Source organism: Chiloscyllium punctatum, chromosome 40 (assembly GCF_047496795.1).
Source record: "Chiloscyllium punctatum isolate Juve2018m chromosome 40, sChiPun1.3, whole genome shotgun sequence".
Lineage (NCBI taxonomy): Eukaryota > Metazoa > Chordata > Chondrichthyes > Orectolobiformes > Hemiscylliidae > Chiloscyllium > Chiloscyllium punctatum.
In genome coordinates, this window is record NC_092778.1 from 879,333 (window position 1) to 899,497 (window position 20,165).

Consider the following 20,165-nt stretch of genomic DNA (forward strand, 5'->3'; position numbering starts at 1 on the left):
TGCCCATAACAACAGTTTCCTCAGGAAGTTTATTCCACATGCAAACCATCCTCTGTGTAAAATAATTTACCCCTTACATCTTTGCAACTGTTTCTCATGAAGTCTAATGTCAATGGTTGTGATGCTCATTCTGAGAGGTGAAAACTCCCCTTACACTCCTTTGCCTTTCCTTTCTGGACTTTGTACCATTTTTCATGAGGTTTTTCACTTTTCTAGTAGTGATCCATCCTTTACCTTCTGGAGCATTCAGTTCCTCCTTACCAAACTTTCTTCACGAAGACCCCTACATTTTGGCTGCCCTTTTTATCTTCTCATAGCCCACACTCTAGCCAAAGCACTTTTTACCAGCTTCTGAATTAAGTTTTGTTTCTGAAGTGCTTAGCTTGTTTTTTAGATATTTCCATGGCACGGTTATCTCTCTGACGGAATTGCATTCAGCTATTGACTGACAGTCTGTATTTTCTTAAAACAATATTCCTCTTAAAATGATAAACTCACTTGTTTTAATTTTTTTTATTTTCTTATAGGTCTTCTGGATTTCTTCTCTACATGTAGAGGTCTGATCTGCAATCAATACAATCATATGGAATTGTTGCAGAAGACCTTGTGGTATTTGCCATCTCGACCAGTATGTGGTACGATGAAAAGGATTGTTTGAGGTAATGCACAGCCACCAATCCTCTTTTGCCTTTGCTTTGACTTGGGCTGATCCAGTGATTAGTAGTAGAGGATACCCCATAGAACAATTTCCATGGAAAAGTCACTGCTCTTAAATAAGAAAAAGGTTTATGATGTGATGGTAATAAGTACAACTTGGTTGGATGTAATTATCAGGACCTTAGGGAACTGTCCAAATAGATCTGTTTCCACCGCAAGTTAGAGTAGAACTCCTCGTCTCCATCCATACACCATATCTGACATCAATAGAATGGGTGGAGCCAATGTAACATGAACATTAATTCCTTCAGAACCATTACCTTGTACAATATTGTGCAGGTCCAGAAATGACCACAAGAGAGAAGTGGTTTTTACACAGAGCAATAATCACTGCACACAGGGAGAGATAGTCATAAAACAGAGAGAGAAATGATCACTTCACTGAGGAATGCTGGCTATTATATACACAGGAAAATGGGCATCACAGGGAAAGTTGGTCATTATACAGAGGAGCTTTGGTCACTGCAGAGAGATAAATTAGAAACTGCAGTAACCTTAATTGCCACTGTTTGTGGATGCAGTTCATCCCGAATATAGTTCTGTGACAGTTTAACATTTGTAGATATATGATCCTGTTCCCAGAGACTCTGAAATGTGTCGGGGACTTGCATCTGTCTCTCCATTGCTGCCTGACCTCCTATTGTTGTGTTTCCTTGTGTAACTGCTTCCAGAATGCCTGCACGGGTTCCTGTGAAGTGCTGATCCTCTGCAGTTTTTAGGTATGAAGGAGTATAAATAAGATGAATGATTTCCATGACGTAATGCACTATCTGCTTCTTTCAAATCAACTTCTGCAATGCTGTTCCCTTAGGATCTCAGATGCAACTTCCATGATTGGGCCCTCTGACCAGAGGCTGTGTGCTGCTGTTTAATATTTGGGACCAACACTTCAAGCTAAGTTACTTCTTACATCAGATTCTGCACCGCAGTGACAGATCATCAAGATTGAGCACAGAGAAAATCTTTCACTGCAGTTCCTGTGACTCATTCACCTACAAGTCCACACCGACCCGCCGAAGCATCACCCACCCATCCCAGTACATTTACCCCTTTACCTAACACTACAGGCAATTTAGTATGGCCAATTCACCTGACGTGCACATCTTTGGACTGTGGGAGGAAACCGGAGCACCCGGAGGAAACCCACGCAGACACGGGGAGAATGTGCAAACTCCACACAGTCAGTCGCCTGAGTCAGGAATTGAACCCAGGTCTCTGGCGCTGTGAGGCAGCAGTGCTGACCACTGTGCCACCGTGGAGCGGGTCAGGTTAGCCACATTTATTTTGCCAGCAGTCAATAAGTAATCTGAAGGCATTTTTGGTAGTTTAATTTAATGCAGGAGGCTGTATTAAATCCTGACAAATTGCATTTCATTTCGATGTGAGTGGGTGATTTTCAATATTTACAAAGTTTCCTGGAGGATAATAGACAAATTTCCCAATTGCCTCTCCAACCAGGGTTCTGAGCCCACCCACTATTTTGCTCAGTCCAGAGAGAGAGAGAGAGAGAGAGAGAGAGAGAGAGAGAGAGAGAGAAGGAGAGACAGATTAAGAAAGAAAGAGTTGATTACTACAGTGAGATAACTGAGTTATTATCATAACACACTCAAGTGATGGTCATTCTGAAGAGATGAATGTTTGTAACAGAGAGACTTTCACAACAGTAATCATTGGTGACCACTGAACTAAGAAAACTCTTTCTACTTTAAATCAGTCCAACACTGTTAATGAAACATCGTATTTACACTTGAGATATATTGGAAATTGTTTTCCAGAAAAAGGGACAGAAACTGAGCCACTCGGGAACCTGCTAACATTTAATAATTTAAACCAACAAACTCTGACATGACATCATTAGTCCTCAGCTCTGATTGTTGGCAACATTCATAAATCAAAATTTAATTCTAGAAAACAATTATGAAGTAATTATTTCAGCAAATATTGATTTCCCCAAGACTCGATGCAAATTATTGGGACATGCTTTGACATAGTTATACTGGAGGAGAAAGTGAGGACTGCAGATGCTGGAGATCAGAGCTGAAAAGGTGTTGCTGGAAAAATGCAGCAGGTCAGGCAGCATCCAAGGAGCAGGAGAATCGACATTTAGGGCATGAGCCCTTCTTCAGGAATCCTGAAGAAGAGCTCATGCCCGAAACGTCGATTCTCCTGCTCCTTGGATTCTGCCTGACCTTCTGCGCTTTTCCAGCAACACATTTTCAGCATAGTTATACCGGACACTGGTACAGAAAATTAAAAAGATAAAGAGAAAATATCCGGACCACAAAAACAGAAGTTCATTATTCAGACCCTTGAGCCAGCTCCATCCTTTAATGAAGCATAGCTGATCTGTACCCAAACTCTATTTAGCCATCTGTGCTCCATACTTCTTAATATTCGCTGAAACAACAAAAAAGAAATCAATCTCCATCTTCAAACTCCAAGTGAACCCCAGTATCCAAAGTCTTTAGGGAAGAGATTTCCAAATATTCAATACCCTTAAAATGAAAAATTACTTTGTAATACCAACTTAGCCCTAATTCTAAAAGTTCTATCCCTTAATATGGATTTCTCACTGTGATGATTCATTTGCTTTGGGAATAGTGTACATTTTTTGGGTGTACTGTCTCCGTTAAGACCAAAGTCAAATTGAGATTTACTCTACAGAAAATGCCAGTAGATTTCTTAGCAGGAATCTTAGTACCAAGAAATGCCAAGGAACCTAACATTGTCATGGGAATGAAAAGCTTAGAAGCAAAGGGTAAATAGAATGCTAATTGCAATGGTGACAGGTTTCAAGCTATGTGGTTGAATTAAGAACATAACTAGTGGTTCAAAATAAAATCAGCAATTCATAACATCACGACTTTCAAGCAGATCTCTGAGAATAGAGCATCCACATTTATTGTGTGTTAAACATTTGGAATGGATGGAGACCTGAAGGCAGGGAAAGCAGGGGGTTCTGGATTGGACAAGTCTTGCTACTGCTTTTTCAGTGTTTCCAGAGCTAGCTAAACTGTCTAAACAGGTTAGGGAAGGGAATCTCTGGGGATTAAGTGTAATCAGGTCTATTGTGACCTGAAAGAGAGAGTCTGTAGACGTGCTCCTTGCTGGTGTTACCTGTATCCAGATAGAATATGGATGCTAGTGACTGCAACTCAGGGCAAAACATTTGAGTGGGAAATTAAAGATTCTATTCTACATAATGGAGGCCAAGTTAGAAAGATTGTACTGTACTTTATGCTGCATTTGTGTAGGAAATAATATGATCTTTATAACCAAATAAAACATATCTTTACACACAAAAAACAAAGATTTGCAGAAGTTGGAAATCAGAAACAAGCACAGAAATTGCTGGGAATACTCAGCAGGTCTGGCTTCATCAGTGGAGAGAAAGCAGAGTTAACATTTTAGGTTCAGTGACCTGAAGTGTTCTGAAGAACGGTCCCTGGATGCAAAATTTTAATTCTGCTTTCTCTCCACAAATGCTGCCAGGCCTGCTGAGTTTTCCCAGCACTTTATATGTTTGCTAAAGCATATCTTTATTGCCTCAGCTATTTCAAGTGAATTGACCTTTTTATTTGACCTTTAAACTTAAACATCTTTTTCATTTTAACTAACATTTGAATTATGTTGATTTTGGTTTGTTGCAGTTAAAGTTTTAAAAAGCAACATTTCTGTACAAACTTCTTTCTATTTGGCATTATGGAGATTCCTTTTATTTATTGGTCCCTGTGGGATTTATACTACCAGTGGAAAATGTTTCTTTCTATTTGCCCAATGGAATTGGCTTGACAGGTATGCTTAGAAGTCAAGTGGACTTCCATAGCTTATGTGCTTTTCAATTTATTGCTATTCCTATCCCATTGATAATTTAATGACTGTGGGGCAAAGGCAATAGAACATCCCAATTCCCAGTCAAACTCCTCCATCCCAGAGATGGAGCTGATGTTGTCACAGAGAATACAGAACTAAAACAAGCCACTTATGCCAAGCTGGTGTTCTCTCCTCTGATCATATTAATAATTTCTCTGTTCCTTTACCCTCAGCTGTATACAACTTTACTTCGGCCACATTTGGAATAGTGTGTACAGTTCTGGTCACCACACTATAAGGAGGATGTGGAGAGTTTGTAGAGGGTACAGAAGCAGTTGGCCAGGATGGTTGGTGTGTTGTTTGGAGGGTTTTAGCTATTAGGAGAAATTGGACAAACTTGGTTTGTTTTCATTTGAATATTGAAGGATGAGGGGAGACCTGATTGAAGTTTACAAAATTATGAGAGGCATGGACAAAATGGATAGTTGGAGTCTTTTTCTCAGGGTAGAAAGGTCAATTACTTGGGGACACAGGTTTAAAGTAAAATGGGTAAGTTTAAATGAGATGTGAGAGGCAAGTCTTTACACAGAGGGTGGTAAGTGCCCAGTGGAATGTGGTGCCAGAGGTAATGGAGACAAATACAATAGTAACACTTAAGAGGTATCTTGACAGATATATGAACCGGCAGGGAATAGAAGGATACCAACCACATAGAGGCAAAAGGTCTTTAGTTTAGAAATGCATCATGTGTCAGCACAATCTTGATGGGCTGAAGAGCCTATTCCTGCGCTATACTATTCTTTGTTTATCATGTATTCATCCAATTTTCCCTTAAATGTTACAGTGGCATTGAACCATTCACAACCCTGCTGATTAGATTCCACTCTCAATCTTGTGAAGGGTCTCAGGGTGGTGCAGGTTGAGGGGTTTGTACAGAAAAAGTTACCAGCACAGCCAGAAGCTAGACACACTGCAAGTACAATCTCCTCCCCAGGTCTGCTCTTTCTGTCCAGCTCAGGTCCATCCTTTCCCTGTTTAACATGAAGCTGCCTTTCTATATCAGTTCTCATAGCTCATTAACTTGCTCCTCCCAGCTTTGATTCTCACTGATTGCTTACTCATTGTAACCCTCCATTGCTATTCAAATTCAAATCATTAATTGTAGTAAAATTACTACTGCAGGAACGAGTGTGATTAAACACGTCAGACAGACACCACTCACAGTCAGCAGTCAGAGTGCCTGATTATAATGTTCCAGTTCATGGAGCAAGCATCATTTAATATTCCTTTGTCTTCCCTTTGTACTTCAGTGACAAGGCAGCAAAGGGCTCCTTCCTGACTTTTGAGTGTATAAACCAGGCTCTTGTGTTTACATAATCAGAGAATAGAGGTTATTAACCAGGAACTAGGCGCCACAGACTAAAACTGTAGAGAATTTTAACAAAATAATATCCTCTCACCTAGCCCCTCAATGCTTCCTGCCCTCTCAACCTCTCCTCAGTCTCAGTTTCTCATCGATTCTCCTCATAGCCATCCTCTGTACCTGTCCACTTTCCCACAGCTTCCCTTTTCTTTTAGTCCTTCATTTAATTTCCCTCATCGTCTAACATTCTCCTCACAGTGTCTCTTCCATTCCACAGTCTCTCTTCCCTCTCTGTTTCTCCATACACTAATTCATGAGATAAGTACAAATTCAGAGGGATCCCAATTCATTTCCAATTGCCAGTAGTTATTTATTCATCCTTCAGAATATAAACATTGCAGAGAAAGTTGGCCTTTATAACCTATCTTTGCTGACAGCAAGCAGAGTTAACATTTTGGGTCCAGTGACCCTTCTTCAGAACAGTTCTGAACTGAACTGAAATGTTAAATCTGCTTTCTTTCCACAGATGCTGCCAGACCTGCTGGGTTTTCCAGCAATTTCTGTTTTTGGTTCCAGTATATATCCGGGTTGGGTTGGTGTGGAACTGGTGTTCTTAAACAATCTGTCCCCATGTATCTGTTGTCCTGGAGGTTATGAGCTTGGGAGGTGCTGCTGACTCTGAAAAGATCCCAATGCCTTGGATCTTCAGGCCAGTGAAATTGATTAAACATATGGTCAACAAGGCTGTTGCTCCTTCACAATAATCATAATTAAAATCCAATTCAAGTAACAAACTGAAATGGACCTCCTATGAAAATTCATCATCTAACGAGTTGTAAACTCAGTTGATTCTCCTTTACTCAATCCAGGTACACTACATCAATTGAAGCTCTCCTGTCAATATCCAGCAAATGATCAGCTAACAATTAACTGACTGAGGTTTGGAATTTGGGTCCTTTTGGCTGTGTATGGCTCAGTGCCACAGTGAGAAGGGTTTTAACTCAACAGGCCACCTGTTGTTTGATAGAATAGTTTGTCCATCATTTAAATGAAACACTGCATTGGGAGCAGTGTCACTGATCTCAGGCCCTTGCTCAAGACACCTAATAGGGAAAAGTTATCACTTCAAAACCATGTCATCAGCATAATAATCCACCTTTTGATTCTATTACCTCCATTCAGCATCTCTCCACCAAGTCTACACTTTTAAACACAATTATTGACAAATTATTAGAAATAGACACATTCTAACAAATTAAGATTTTTTTTCCCCATCAACCACATAAATGTGTGTATATATAAATAGCTGTGTACTGACTACTAGTCACACTACTGGGCGAGAATGATGCCCAGGTTTCCCTCCAACACCTTGCCTCTCACTGAAATAATGTTTAATCTACCTCCAGCTTCAGATCAGCGTTTATAGTTTAATTATAACTCATTAAAAAAAATATGTATTTATGAGGTTTGGGTGTCCCTGGCTGGGCCAGCATTTATTGTCCATCTCTAGTTGCCCTTGAGAAGGTGATGGTGACCTGCCTCTTGAACTGCTACAGTCCGTGTGCTGTAGATAAACCCACAATGCTGTTAGGAAGAGACTGCCAGGATTTTGACCCAGCAACATTGAACAAAACAGTGATATATTTTCAAGTCAAAATGGTGAATGATCACTGCTTTCAAGCTTTCTGGAATCAGCCATTGCTTAACTAGGACCAATCAGAAGCTAAGCAGCAAACACTATCCCAATATTTTTCATGCGCAATGTATGTCCTTCTGCCTGCTATGAACAAGGAGTTTTGAACTGTTAAATTAGCAGCAGAATAGAGAGGTAGGTGAGAACAGGGTCCACGGAATGGAAACATATGAATTGATTGACACAATTTACATTGCTGTAGGTCCTTTAACATAGTAAATCATTGGTTCCTCTGATTCAGCCTCAGATGTGGGCTGCGTGTAGTGGTCCATAATCTGCCTCTTGTGCCCAGAGCACTCAGAAGAAATTTATCTTGTTCTTCAGGCAGTAAAGGCATCGAGGCTTCAGCTTCCACATGTCAATCTCGGACTCCTAGATTTGATCCACATTTTCTGAGACGACTTTCCGGCTGTTCTGAGGGGCCAGGTTTGTTTTGCTCCTGCCCAATTTGTGAGTTTGCATCTTTAATATGGTCCATGTGCTGGTTCAGGACCATCTCACCTATCTGAATTTTGTATGTCACAGGGTCTGACCTCGCTTCCATTATGCCTGTTACCTATGCAGAGCTATTTCTCTGGTTTCTGCATCAAACTTCATGTGCTGAAGTAAACGATCTCTCTCGCTTTGCGGAATTTTGTGTCTGGCATTGGTATTCCTAATGCCGTTTCACAGTCTCGTCCCTCCCCAGGTGCAGGAAGGTCAGATTTAACCTGGAACAAGGGCTTCTCCCCATTAGCAACTCTGCTGGAGCTGTCCCTGTGGTTGCATGAAGGGTACTCCAATCAAATAGGAACTGGGCCATTGAAGCTGTAGGCTGTTTCTTTAAGCCTGCCTTCAAAGTTTGGATTGCTTTTTCTGCCAGATGAGGGAAGATGGATGGTATGGAGCTGTCCTTACATGTCGAATGTCATTTGACTTCAGGAAAAAAAACTCAAATTCCCTGCTGGTAAATGATGGCCAATGTCTGTGACCAACACTTCCAGAAGCCCATGTATTGCAAAAGATAGGCGCAGCTTTTCTATCATTGTCTCAGTGTCCAACAAATGCACATCCAACCATTTGAGTAGGCGTTCACGATGACTAAGAACATTGAGCCCATGAAAGGGGCGGCATAGTTGATGTGTAACTAACTGAATTCAAGGTGTGGGGAAGCTGTCCTTGTTGGCATTCTGCCCCACAATGTGGCTGTGTCTGCTCCAATCCTGGCCACTAGACATAACATCTCGCCAACATCTTCATTTTGGACACCCTGAGGTGAACCTGGTGGGGTTCAGCCAGAATGTGTCAGCAACCTTTGCTTGGGACAGTCACTCGTGCTCCTCATGATAAAACGTCATCCTCTACAGTGAGCCGGTCTCAAGGTTTCAATCCTGGTTGTGATGGCCCTTTTATTTGTTCCATCAACACCTGCTGTTTTGTTTTGCCAGGATTGGATATTTTTGCATCCACAGTCTAATATGACCAGCAGTGACCGGCAGGGTTTCCAGAAATTTAAAACCAGAATGGACTGTTCTAGTGGTGGTTCCACCAGTGATGTACAGGGGAACCTCGATTATCCGAATGAGATGGGCGGGCACTATTTCGTTCGGATAATCGATTATTTGGTTAATCGATTAAATGCCTTTCCTCTGGGGACCGGAGTTTTTAAAGTCTGCTCCCCATTCAGGAGACTGCAGAAGCACACAGCACTCGAGACCCCGCCCCCAACACCGCCTCCCGCTGCCTTCCACCCAACCCCCAGCCCTGTCCAACACTGCCCCTACCACCCGCCCCCCCAACCCTGAACCAACACTGCCCCCAGCACCCGCCCCCCAAACCCCGGACTAACACTGTCCCACCTGTAGTCAACCCCATCCAACACTGTCCCCACCTGTCCCCCCCACCAAACACTGCCTCCACCTGTCCCTCCCACCCCACCCCACGCCACCCCACCCAACACTGCCTCCACCCCCGTCCAACACTGCGCCCACCTGTTCCCCCCCCACCCAACACTGCCTCCACCTGTCCCTCCCACCCCACCCCACCCAACACTGCCTCCACCCCCGTCCAACACTGCGCCCACCTGTCCCCCCCACCCAACACTGCCCCCACCTGTCCCCCCAACCCCACACCACCCAACACTGCCTCCACCCCGTCCAACACTGCCCCCACCCGTTCCCCCCCACCCCGTCCAACACTGCCCCCACCCGTTCCCCCCCCACCCCAGTCCAACACTGCCCCCAGCGGTTCCCCCCACCCCCGTCCAACACTGCAGACAACCGCCCCCCCTACCCCCGTCCAACACTGCCACCATCCGTACCCCCACCGTCGCCCCATTCCCCATCCAACTCTGCCCCCACCTGTACCCCCCACCCCCATCCAACACTGCCCCCACCTGTCCGCCCCCAGTCCCCCCCACCCCGTCCAACTCTGCCCCACCTATTCCCCCCCACCCCCGTCCAACACTGCCCCACCTGTCCCCCCCCACCCCCGTCCAACACTGCCCCACCTGTCCCCCCCCACCCCCGTCCAACATGCCCCACCCGTTCCCCCAACCCCGTCCAACACTGCCACCACCCGTCCACCCCCACCGTCGCCCCATTCCCCATACAACTCTGCCCCCACCTGTACCCCCCACCCCCCATCCAACACTGTCCCCACCTGTCCGCCCCCAGTCCCCCCCACCCCCGACCAACACTGCCCTCACCTGTCCCCCCCACCCAACACTGACCCCACCTGTCCCTGCCCACCAAACACTGGCCCCACCTGTCCCAGCACCCAACACTGCCCCCACACCCAACACTGCCCCCACCAGTCCCCCCCACCCAAAATTGTGTCCCCTGTCCCCCCCATCCAACTCTGCCCCCACCTGTCCCCCCCATCCCCATCGAACACTACCCCCACCTGTCCGCCCCCAGCCCCCCCCACCCCCGTCCAACACTGCCCCCATCTGTCTCCCCCACCCAACAATGCCCCCACCTGTCCCCGCCGACCCAACAATGCCCCCCCAGTCCCTCCCACCCAACAATGCCCCCCCAGTCCCTCCCACCCAACACTGCCCCCCCAGTCCCTCCCACCCAACACTGCCCCTGCCCAACCAACACTGCCCCCCAGTCCACCCCACCCAACATTGCCCCCACCTGTCCCCCCCACCCCCGTCCAACTCTGCTCCCACCTGTCCCCCCCAAGGTCGCCCCATTCCCCATCCAACTCTGCCCCCACCTGTACCCCCCACCCCCGTCCAACACTGCCCCCGCCCGTCCCCCCCCACCTCCGTCCAACACTGCCTCCCATGTTACCCCACCCACCCACCCCATTCCCGTCCAACCCTGCCCCCACCCGTCCCCCCAAACCCGGCCAAAACTGCCACGCCCGTCCCCCCCCCACCCCCGTCCAACACTGCCCCCGCCCGTCCAACACTGCCCATGCCTGTCCCCCCCTCCGTCGCCCCATTCCCCATCCTACTCTGCCCCAGCCCGTCCCGCCACCCCCATCCAACACTGCCACCGCCCATTCCCCCCACCCCCGTCCAACACATCCACCGCCCGTCCCCCCCACCGTCGCCCCATTCCCCATCCAACTCTGCCCCCACCTGTACCCCCCACCCCCGTCCAACACTGCCCCCACCTGTCCCTCCCCACCCCCGTCCAACACTGCCCCACCCTGTCCAACACTGCCCCCACACATCCCCCCCCACCCCCATCCCCATCCAACACTGCCCCCACCTGTCCGTCCCCAGTCCCCCCCAACCCCCCGTCCAACACTGCCCCCACCTGTCCCCCTCACCCTCCGTCCAACACTGCCCCCACCTGTTCCCCCACCGTCGCCCCATTCCCCAGCCAACTCTGCCCCCACCTGTACCCCCCACCCCTATCCAACACTGCCCCCACCTGTCCGTCCCCAGTCCCCCCCACCCCCATCCAACTCTGCCCCCACCTGTCCCCCCCCGTCCAACACTGCCCCCACCTGTCCCCCCCACCCCCATCCACATCCCCCACCAACTCTGTCCCCCCCACACCCTTCCAACACTGCCCCCACCTGTCCCCACCTCCGTCGCCCCATTCCCCATCCTACTCTGCCCCCACCCGTCCCCCCAACCCCCGTCCAACACTGCCCCCACCCCCACACCCCCGTCCAACACTGCCCTCACCCCGTCCAACACTGCCCCCACCCGTCCCCCCAACCCCCGTCCAACAATGCCCCCACCCCCACACCCCCGTCCAACACTGCCCTCACCCCGTCCAACACTGCCCCCACCCGTCCCCCCAACCCCCGTCCAACACTGCCCCCGCCCCCCCAACCCCCGTCCAACACTGCCCCCACCCGCCCCCCCCCACTCCCCCGTCCAACACTGCCCCCACCCGCCCCCCCCCACTCCCCCGTCCAACACTGCCCCCACCCGCCCCCCCCCCACTCCCCCGTCCAACACTGCCCCCACCCGCCCCCCCCCCACTCCCCCGTCCAACACAGCCCCCACCCGCCCCCCCCCAGTCCCCCATCCAACACTGCCCCCACCCGCCCCCCCCCCCACTCCCCCGTCCAACACTGCCCCCACCCGCCCCCCCCCACTCCCCCGTCCAACACTGCCCTCACCCCGTCCAACACTGCCCCCACCCGTCCCCCCAACCCCCGTCCAACACTGCCCCCGCCCCCCCAACCCCCGTCCAACACTGCCCCCACCCGCCCCCTCCCACTCCCCCGTCCAACACTGCCCCCACCCGCCCCCCCCACTCCCCCGTCCAACACTGCCCCCACCCGCCCCCCCCCCACTCCCCCGTCCAACACTGCCCCCACCCGCCCCCCCCACTCCCCCGTCCAACACTGCCCCCACCCTCCCCCCCCCACTCCCCCGTCCAACACTACCCCCACCCGCCCCCCCCACTCCCCCGTCCAACACTGCCCCCACCCGCCCCCCCCCACTCCCCCGTCCAACACTACCCCCACCCGCCCCCCCCACTCCCCCGTCCAACACTGCCCCCACCCGCCCCCCCCCACTCCCCCGTCCAACACTGCCCCCACCCGCGCCCCCCCCAATCCCCCGTCCAACACTGCCCCAACCCGCCCCCCCCCACTCCCCCGTCCAACACTGCCCCCACCCGCCCCCAGCCCACCCCCCGTCCAACACTGCCCCCACCCGCCCCCAGCCCACCCCCGTCCAACACTGCACCCACCTCTCCCCCCCCACCCCCCGTCCAACACTGCCCCCACCCGCCCCCAGCCCACCCCCCGTCCAACACTGCCCCCACCCGCCCCCAGCCCACCCCCCGTCCAACACTGCCCCCACCACTCCCCCCCACCCCCCGTCCAACACTGCCCCCACCCGCCCCCAGCCCACCCCCCATCCAACACTGCCCCCACCTCTCCCCCCCACCCCCCGTCCAACACTGCCCCCACCCGCCCCCCCCCACTCCCCCGTCCAACACTGCCCCCAACCGCCCCCCCACACTCCCCCGTCCAACACTGCCCCCACCCGCCCCCAGCCCACCCCCCGTCCAACACTGCCCCCACCCGCCCCCAGCCCACCCCCTGTCCAACACTGCCCCCAACCGCCCCCCCACACTCCCCCGTCCAACACTGCCCCCACCCGCCCCCAGCCCACCCCCCCGTCCAACACTGCCCCCACCCGCCCCCAGCCCACCCCCCGTCCAACACTGCCCCCACCCGCCCCCAGCCCACCCCCCGTCCAACACTGCCCCCACCCGCCCCCAGCCCACCCCCGTCCAACACTGCCCCCACCCCCCCCACTCCCCCGTCCAACACTGCCCCCACCCGCTCCCAGCCCACCCCCCGTCCAACACTGCCCCCACCCGCTCCCAGCCCACCCCCCGTCCAACACTGCCCCCACCCCCCCCACTCCCCCGTCCAACACTGCCCCCACCCGCCCCCAGCCCACCCCCGTCCAACACTGCCCCCACCCGCCCCCAGCACACCCCCCGTCCAACACTGCCCCCACCTCTCCCCCCCACCCCCCGTCCAACACTGCCCCCACCCGCCCCCAGCCCACCCCCCGTCCAACACTGCCCCCACCTCTCCCCCCCACTCCCCCGTCCAACACTGCCCCCACCTCTCCCACCCACCCCCCGTCCAACACTGCCCCCACCCAACTCTCCCCCCCACCCCCCGTCCAACACTGCCCCCACCCAACTCTGCCCCCCCACCCCCCGTCCAACACTGCCCCCACCCAACTCTGCCCCCCCACCCCCCGTCCAACACTGCCCCCACCCAACACTGCCCCCACCCAACTCTGCCCCCACAACACCCCCATCCAACACTGCCCCCACCCAACTCTGCCCCCCCAACACCCCCATCCAACACTACCCCCACCCAACTCTGCCCCCCCAACACCCCCATCCAACACTGCCCCCACCCAACTCTGCCCCCCCACCACCCCCATCCAACACTGCCCCCACCCGCCCCCCCCCACTCCCCCGTCCAACACTGCCCTCACCCGCCCCCCCCACTCCCCCGTCCAACACTGCCCTCACCCGCCCCCCCCACTCCCCCGTCCAACACTGCCCAAACCCGCCACCCCCCACTCCCCCGTCCAACACTGCCCCCAGCCCACCCCCCGTCCAACACTGCCCCCGCCCGCCCCCAGCCCACCCCCGTCCAACACTGCCCCCACCTCTCCCCCCCCACCCCCCGTCCAACACTGCCCCCACCCGCCCCCAGCCCACCCCCCGTCCAACACTGCCCCACCACTCCCCCCCACCCCCCGTCCAACACTGCCCCCACCCGCCCCCAGCCCACCCCCCGTCCAACACTGCCCTCACCTCTCCCCCCCACCCCCCGTCCAACACTGCCCCCACCCGCCCCCCCCCACTCCCCCGTCCAACACTGCCCCCAACCGCCCCCCCACACTCCCCCGTCCAACACTGCCCCCACCCGCCCCCAGCCCACCCCCCGTCCAACACTGCCCCCACCCGCCCCCAGCCCACCCCCTGTCCAACACTGCCCCCAACCGCCCCCCCACACTCCCCCGTCCAACACTGCCCTCACCCGCCCCCAGCCCACCCCCCCGTCCAACACTGCCCCCACCCGCCCCCAGCCCACCCCCCGTCCAACACTGCCCCCACCCGCCCCCAGCCCACCCCCCATCCAACACTGCCCCCACCCGCCCCCAGCCCACCCCCGTCCAACACTGCCCCCACCCCCCCCACTCCCCCGTCCAACACTGCCCCCACCCGCTCCCAGCCCACCCCCCGTCCAACACTGCCCCCACCCGCTCCCAGCCCACCCCCCGTCCAACACTGCCCCCACCCCCCCCACTCCCCCGTCCAACACTGCCCCCACCCGCCCCCAGCCCACCCCCCGTCCAACACTGCCCCCACCCGCCCCCAGCACACCCCCCGTCCAACACTGCCCCCACCCGCCCCCAGCACACCCCCCGTCCAACACTGCCCCCACCTCTCCCCCCCACCCCCCGTCCAACACTGCCCCCACCCGCCCCCAGCCCACCCCCCGTCCAACACTGCCCCCACCTCTCCCCCCCACCCCCCCGTCCAACACTGCCCCCACCTCTCCCACCCACCCCCCGTCCAACACTGCCCCCACCCAACTCTCCCCCCCACCCCCCGTCCAACACTGCCCCCACCCAACTCTGCCCCCCCACCCCCCGTCCAACACTGCCCCCACCCAACTCTGCCCCCCCACCCCCCGTCCAACACTGCCCCCACCCAACACTGCCCCCACCCAACTCTGCCCCCACAACACCCCCATCCAACACTGCCCCCACCCAACTCTGCCCCCCCAACACCCCCATCCAACACTGCCCCCACCCAACTCTGCCCCCCCAACACCCCCATCCAACACTGCCCCCACCCAACTCTGCCCCCCCACCACCCCCATCCAACACTGCCCCCACCCGCCCCCCCCCACTCCCCCGTCCAACACTGCCCTCACCCGCCCCCCCCACTCCCCCGTCCAACACTGCCCAAACCCGCCACCCCCCCACTCCCCCGTCCAACACTGCCCCCAGCCCACCCCCCGTCCAACACTGCCCCCGCCCGCCCCCAGCCCACCCCCGTCCAACACTGCCCCCACCTCTCCCCCCCCACCCCCCGTCCAACACTGCCCCCACCCACCCCCAGCCCACCCCCCGTCCAACACTGCCCCACCTCTCCCCCCCACCCCCAGTCCAACACTGCCCCCACCCGCCCCCAGCCCACCCCCCGTCCAACACTGCCCTCACCTCTCCCCCCCACCCCCCGTCCAACACTGCCCCCACCCGCCCCCCCCACTTCCCCGTCCAACACTGCCCCCACCCGCCCCCCCCCCATCCCCCCGTCCAACACTGCCCCCAACCGCCCCCCCCACTCCCCCGTCCAACACTGCCCCCACCCCCCGTCCAACACTGCCCCCACCTCTCCCCCCCACCCCCCGTCCAACACTGCCCCCACCCGCCCCCAGCCCACCCCCCGTCCAACACTGCCGCCACCTCTCCCCCCCACCCCCCGTCCAACACTGCCCCCACCCGCCCCCAGCCCACCCCCCGTCCAACACTGACCCACCCAACTCTGCCCCCCCACCACCCCATCCAACTCTGCCCCCACCCAACTCTGCCCCCCCACCACCCCATCCAACTCTGCCCCCTTCACCACCCCATTCAACTCTGCCCCCACCCAACTCTGCCCCCCCACCACCGCCCCCACCCAACTCTGCCCCCCCCACCACCACCCCCCATCCAACTCTGCCCCCACCCGCCCCCCCACCACCACCCCCATCCAACTCTGCCCCCACCCGTCCCCCCACCACGTCCCCCCCCACCACGTCCCCCCCCACCACCCCCATCCGACTCTGCCCCCAGCCAACTCTGCCCCCCCCACCAGCCCCATCCAACTCTGCCCCCACCCAACTCTGCCCCCCCAACACCCCCATCCAACTCTGCCCCCACCCAACTCTGCCCCCCCAACACCCCCATCCAACTCTGCCCCCGCCCAACTCTGCCCCCCCCACCACCCCCATCCAACTCTGCCCCCCCCAACACCCCCATCCAACTCTGCCCCCACCCAACTCTGCCCCCCCCAACACCCCCATCCAACTCTGCCCCCACCCAACTCTGCCCCCCCCACCACCCCCATCCAACTCTGCCCCCCCCACCACCCCCATCCAACTCTGCCCCCCCCACCAACCCCATCCAACTCTGCCCCCACCCAACTCTGCCCCCCCCACCACCCCCATCCAACTCTGCCCCCACCCAACTCTGCCCCCACCCAACTCTGCCCCCCCCCACCACCCCCACCCAACTCTGCCCCCACCCAACTCTGCCCCCCCCACCACCCCCACCCAACTCTGCCCCCACCCAACTCTGCCCCCCCCACCACCCCCATCCAACTCTGCCCCCACCCGTCCCCCCCACCACCACCCCCATCCAACTCTGCCCCCACCCGTCCCCCCCCACCACCCCCGTCCAACTCTGCCCCCACCACCCCCGTCCAACTCTGCCCCCACTACCCTCATGCAACTCGTCCACCCCACCACCCCCATCCAACTCTGCCCCCACCCGTCCCCACCGACCACCCCCATCCAACTCTGCCCCACCCGTTCCCCCCCATCCAACTCTGCCCCACCCGTTCCCCCCCCATCCAACTCTGCCCCCACCCGTTCCCCCCCCCATCCAACTCTGCCCCCACCCGTTCCCCCCCATCCAACTCTGCCCCCACCCGTTCCCCCCCATCCAACTCTGCCCCCACCCGTTCCCCCCCCCATCCAACTCTGCCCCCACCCGTTCCCCCCCCCATCCAACTCTGCCCCCACCCGTTCCCCATCCATCCCCCCCCACCGCCCCCATCCAACTCTGACCCCCCCACCCAACTCTGCCCCCACCCGTCCCCCCCCACCACCCCCATTCAACTCTGCCCCCACCCGTCACCGTCACCCCCATCCCCATCCCCATCCCCATCCAACTCTGTCCACCTCCACCTCCACCTTCCACCCCCCTCCTCCACCTTCCACCCCCCCCCTCCTCCTTCCACCCCCCCCCCTCCTCCTTCCACCCCCCCCCCTCCTCCTTCCACCCCCCCCCCTCCTCCACCTTCCACCTTCCACCTCCCACCCTCCACCCCCCACCTCCACCGTCACTCAGACAGCCATTGGCTCAACATTTTTGTGATTAGACAATCACGGTGAATCTTTCTCACCTGATTTCACTCCATCAGGCTTGGACCTGAGCCTTTTACTACAATCAGTGGGAACTGAACCAATTGCTTCTCATAAGAGACCGGAACCGATGTTGTACTCTTAATCTGTAAACCTTCCCTGGTATAGGTTCTCAGTCTAAGTGAGGTCTTATGCAAACTTAAAGATTGGAGTCCAGAGCTAATTTTATTAAAGACTGGTTCCACAATCACTGATACAGCTGGACTGGTATCACCCTCCAGGTGACCATTTAACTAGACATTTATTTTGATTGGATGTTGCTAAATAATTTAACTGTTCCAAGCCAGATGTAAGTGGACTTTCAAGGGTATGCATTCTCCCGGATACCAGCCTATGCGTTCTGTTACTCAATCCAGGGCGAGTGGCACCCCTTTGCTGTCTTGACTCCACATACCACAGCAAGTGCAATGGATTGCCAACCCAGATTCTGAAGAAAATTTTAACCATTTGGCCAAGGCTTGGATTTGTTTTAGGGTTTTGCTGTGGGCTGACCTAGAGTCCCTCGGTTCAGGAATGTCCTGAGTGAGGGTGTGTGATTGCCTTCACTCAAGTGGTGTCACCTAAGCTTCATCAGCCTGCTGAGGGTGTCTACTTCCATTGGCATACCCTGTAACTCATTTGCTCTACTTGTCGCATTTTCTAATGATAAAACCAGTTGTAGTCCCTGTGTGAAGTCCAGCTGGGCTTCAGCTAATAGGCACTTTTGCATGGTTACAAAGTCTGTCAGCATCTCATTTAGGGTTAAACCAAAGCCAGTTGTCTTAACACTGTTAAAAGTCCTGATACAGATTCCCTTGGTTCTTGAACTGCCAAGTAAAACCAATAGCATCTCAAAAGTAGAGGATGATTAGGGTTGTAATACTCCTTTACTCAATCCTTCCATTCTTGAAAGATTTTAGTATCTGGTGCCTCAGAAAATGTTAGGCTCCTAATAATGAAAAACATTGTGGGTCCACAAGCTGCCAGGAGAATTACTTGTTGCTTTTCATCTGCCCCAATTTTATTTGCCTGGAAAAAAAACGTCTTCTTTCGAAATTCCAGGCCCAATCTGTGACAGCAAAATCAAATGAATCATGCTTCCCAAATAACAGCATGATGCCATTAATGCTTACCCCCAACTCAAAGATGATTGTTGTGAATGAATTTCTTCAAGAACATATTTATATTCTCTCTTCACCACTAAAATAACTCTACAGAGGCTGGCATCCTGTCACCAAGTCACCCTTTATTATCACTTGCATTGTACTTGACACTGGTCCAGCTTCCTTGGAGCCAGCTCTCAGGGTGAACAGAACCTCTGACATTCTGTTTATATCTGTCAGCCAGGGCTTCCTGAATGGACCAGGTTAACATCCCCAATCAGAGAACTCATTCTATGCGGTCCACCTGGCTGACCTCATTCCACCCACTATAAAGGGGTGTAGCTCAGGGAAGGAATTCCATACTTAATAGCCTTGGCAGCTGAAGACGCAGCTGCCAATGGTGACGCAAAGGAAACTGGGGGTGAGGAAGAGATCAGAACTGTAGTGTAGGAACAGCTTTTAGAGCTAAGGAGTTACAGAGTTATATTGTTTTCAAATCCACCAGTCACACTCACAGAATAGGTGATAGATGGTGACTGAGGGATGTTTTGATTTTTGAGAGAAATAGTGTCACACCCTCATCATCCCATTCATAAAGAAATATTTCCCAATTGTTCTTGTTCTGACACCGAACGGCAGAAATACTTTCTATCAACATTGTTGATTTCTTTTAAAATCATAGAAACTTAAATCACATCACACTTTAATTTTTTTTAATTCCAGTGAATAGTTAGTTAATAGTTTGGGTTAGTAAATTTGTGGATGACAGTAAGGTCGGTAGAGTTGTGGGTAGTGCCGAAGGATGTTGCAGGTTACAGAGGGACATAGATAAACTGCAGAGCTGGGTTGAGAGGTGGCAAATGGTGTTTAATGCAGAAAAGTGTGAGGTGATTCACTTTGCAAGGAGCAACAGGAATAAAGAGTACTGGGCTAATGGCAAGATCATTGGTAGTATAGATAAGCAGAGAGGTCTCAGTGTCCATGTACATAGATCTCTGAAAGTTGCCACCCAGTTTGATAGGTTTGTTAAGAAAGCATACAGTGTGTTAGCTTTTATTGGTAGGGGGATTGAGTTTCAGAGCCATGAGGTCATGTTGAGCCTAGAGTACTGCGTACAGTTCTGGTCACCGTATTATACGAAGGATGTGGAAACTTTCAAAAGGGTTCAGAGGAGATTTAACAGGATGTTGCCTGGTATGGAGGGAAGGTCTTATGAGGAAAGACTGAGGGACTTGAGGCTGCTTTCGTTAGAGAGAAGAAGGTTAAGAGGTGACTTAATAGAGACATATAAGGTGATCAGAGGGTTAGACAGAGTGGACAGTGACAGCCATTTTCCTCAGATGGTGATGGCTAGCATGAG

At 54.5% G+C, this 20,165-nt stretch overlaps 1 long non-coding RNA gene across 3 annotated transcripts in view; it reads left to right on the plus strand.

Moving 5' to 3' along the window:
- LOC140464273 (uncharacterized) overlaps positions 1–20,165 on the plus strand; it is a 105,265-nt gene that overhangs the window by 71,413 nt on the left and 13,687 nt on the right. For 2 of the 3 annotated variants that reach the window (XR_011954899.1, XR_011954902.1), the window contains exons 2-3: positions 528–659; positions 1,529–1,985. This is a non-coding gene — a long non-coding RNA (uncharacterized lncRNA). Of the gene's footprint in view, positions 1–527; positions 660–1,388; positions 1,437–1,528; positions 1,986–20,165 lie in introns of all 3 variants that reach the window. The other variant, XR_011954901.1, reaches the window with a different exon arrangement.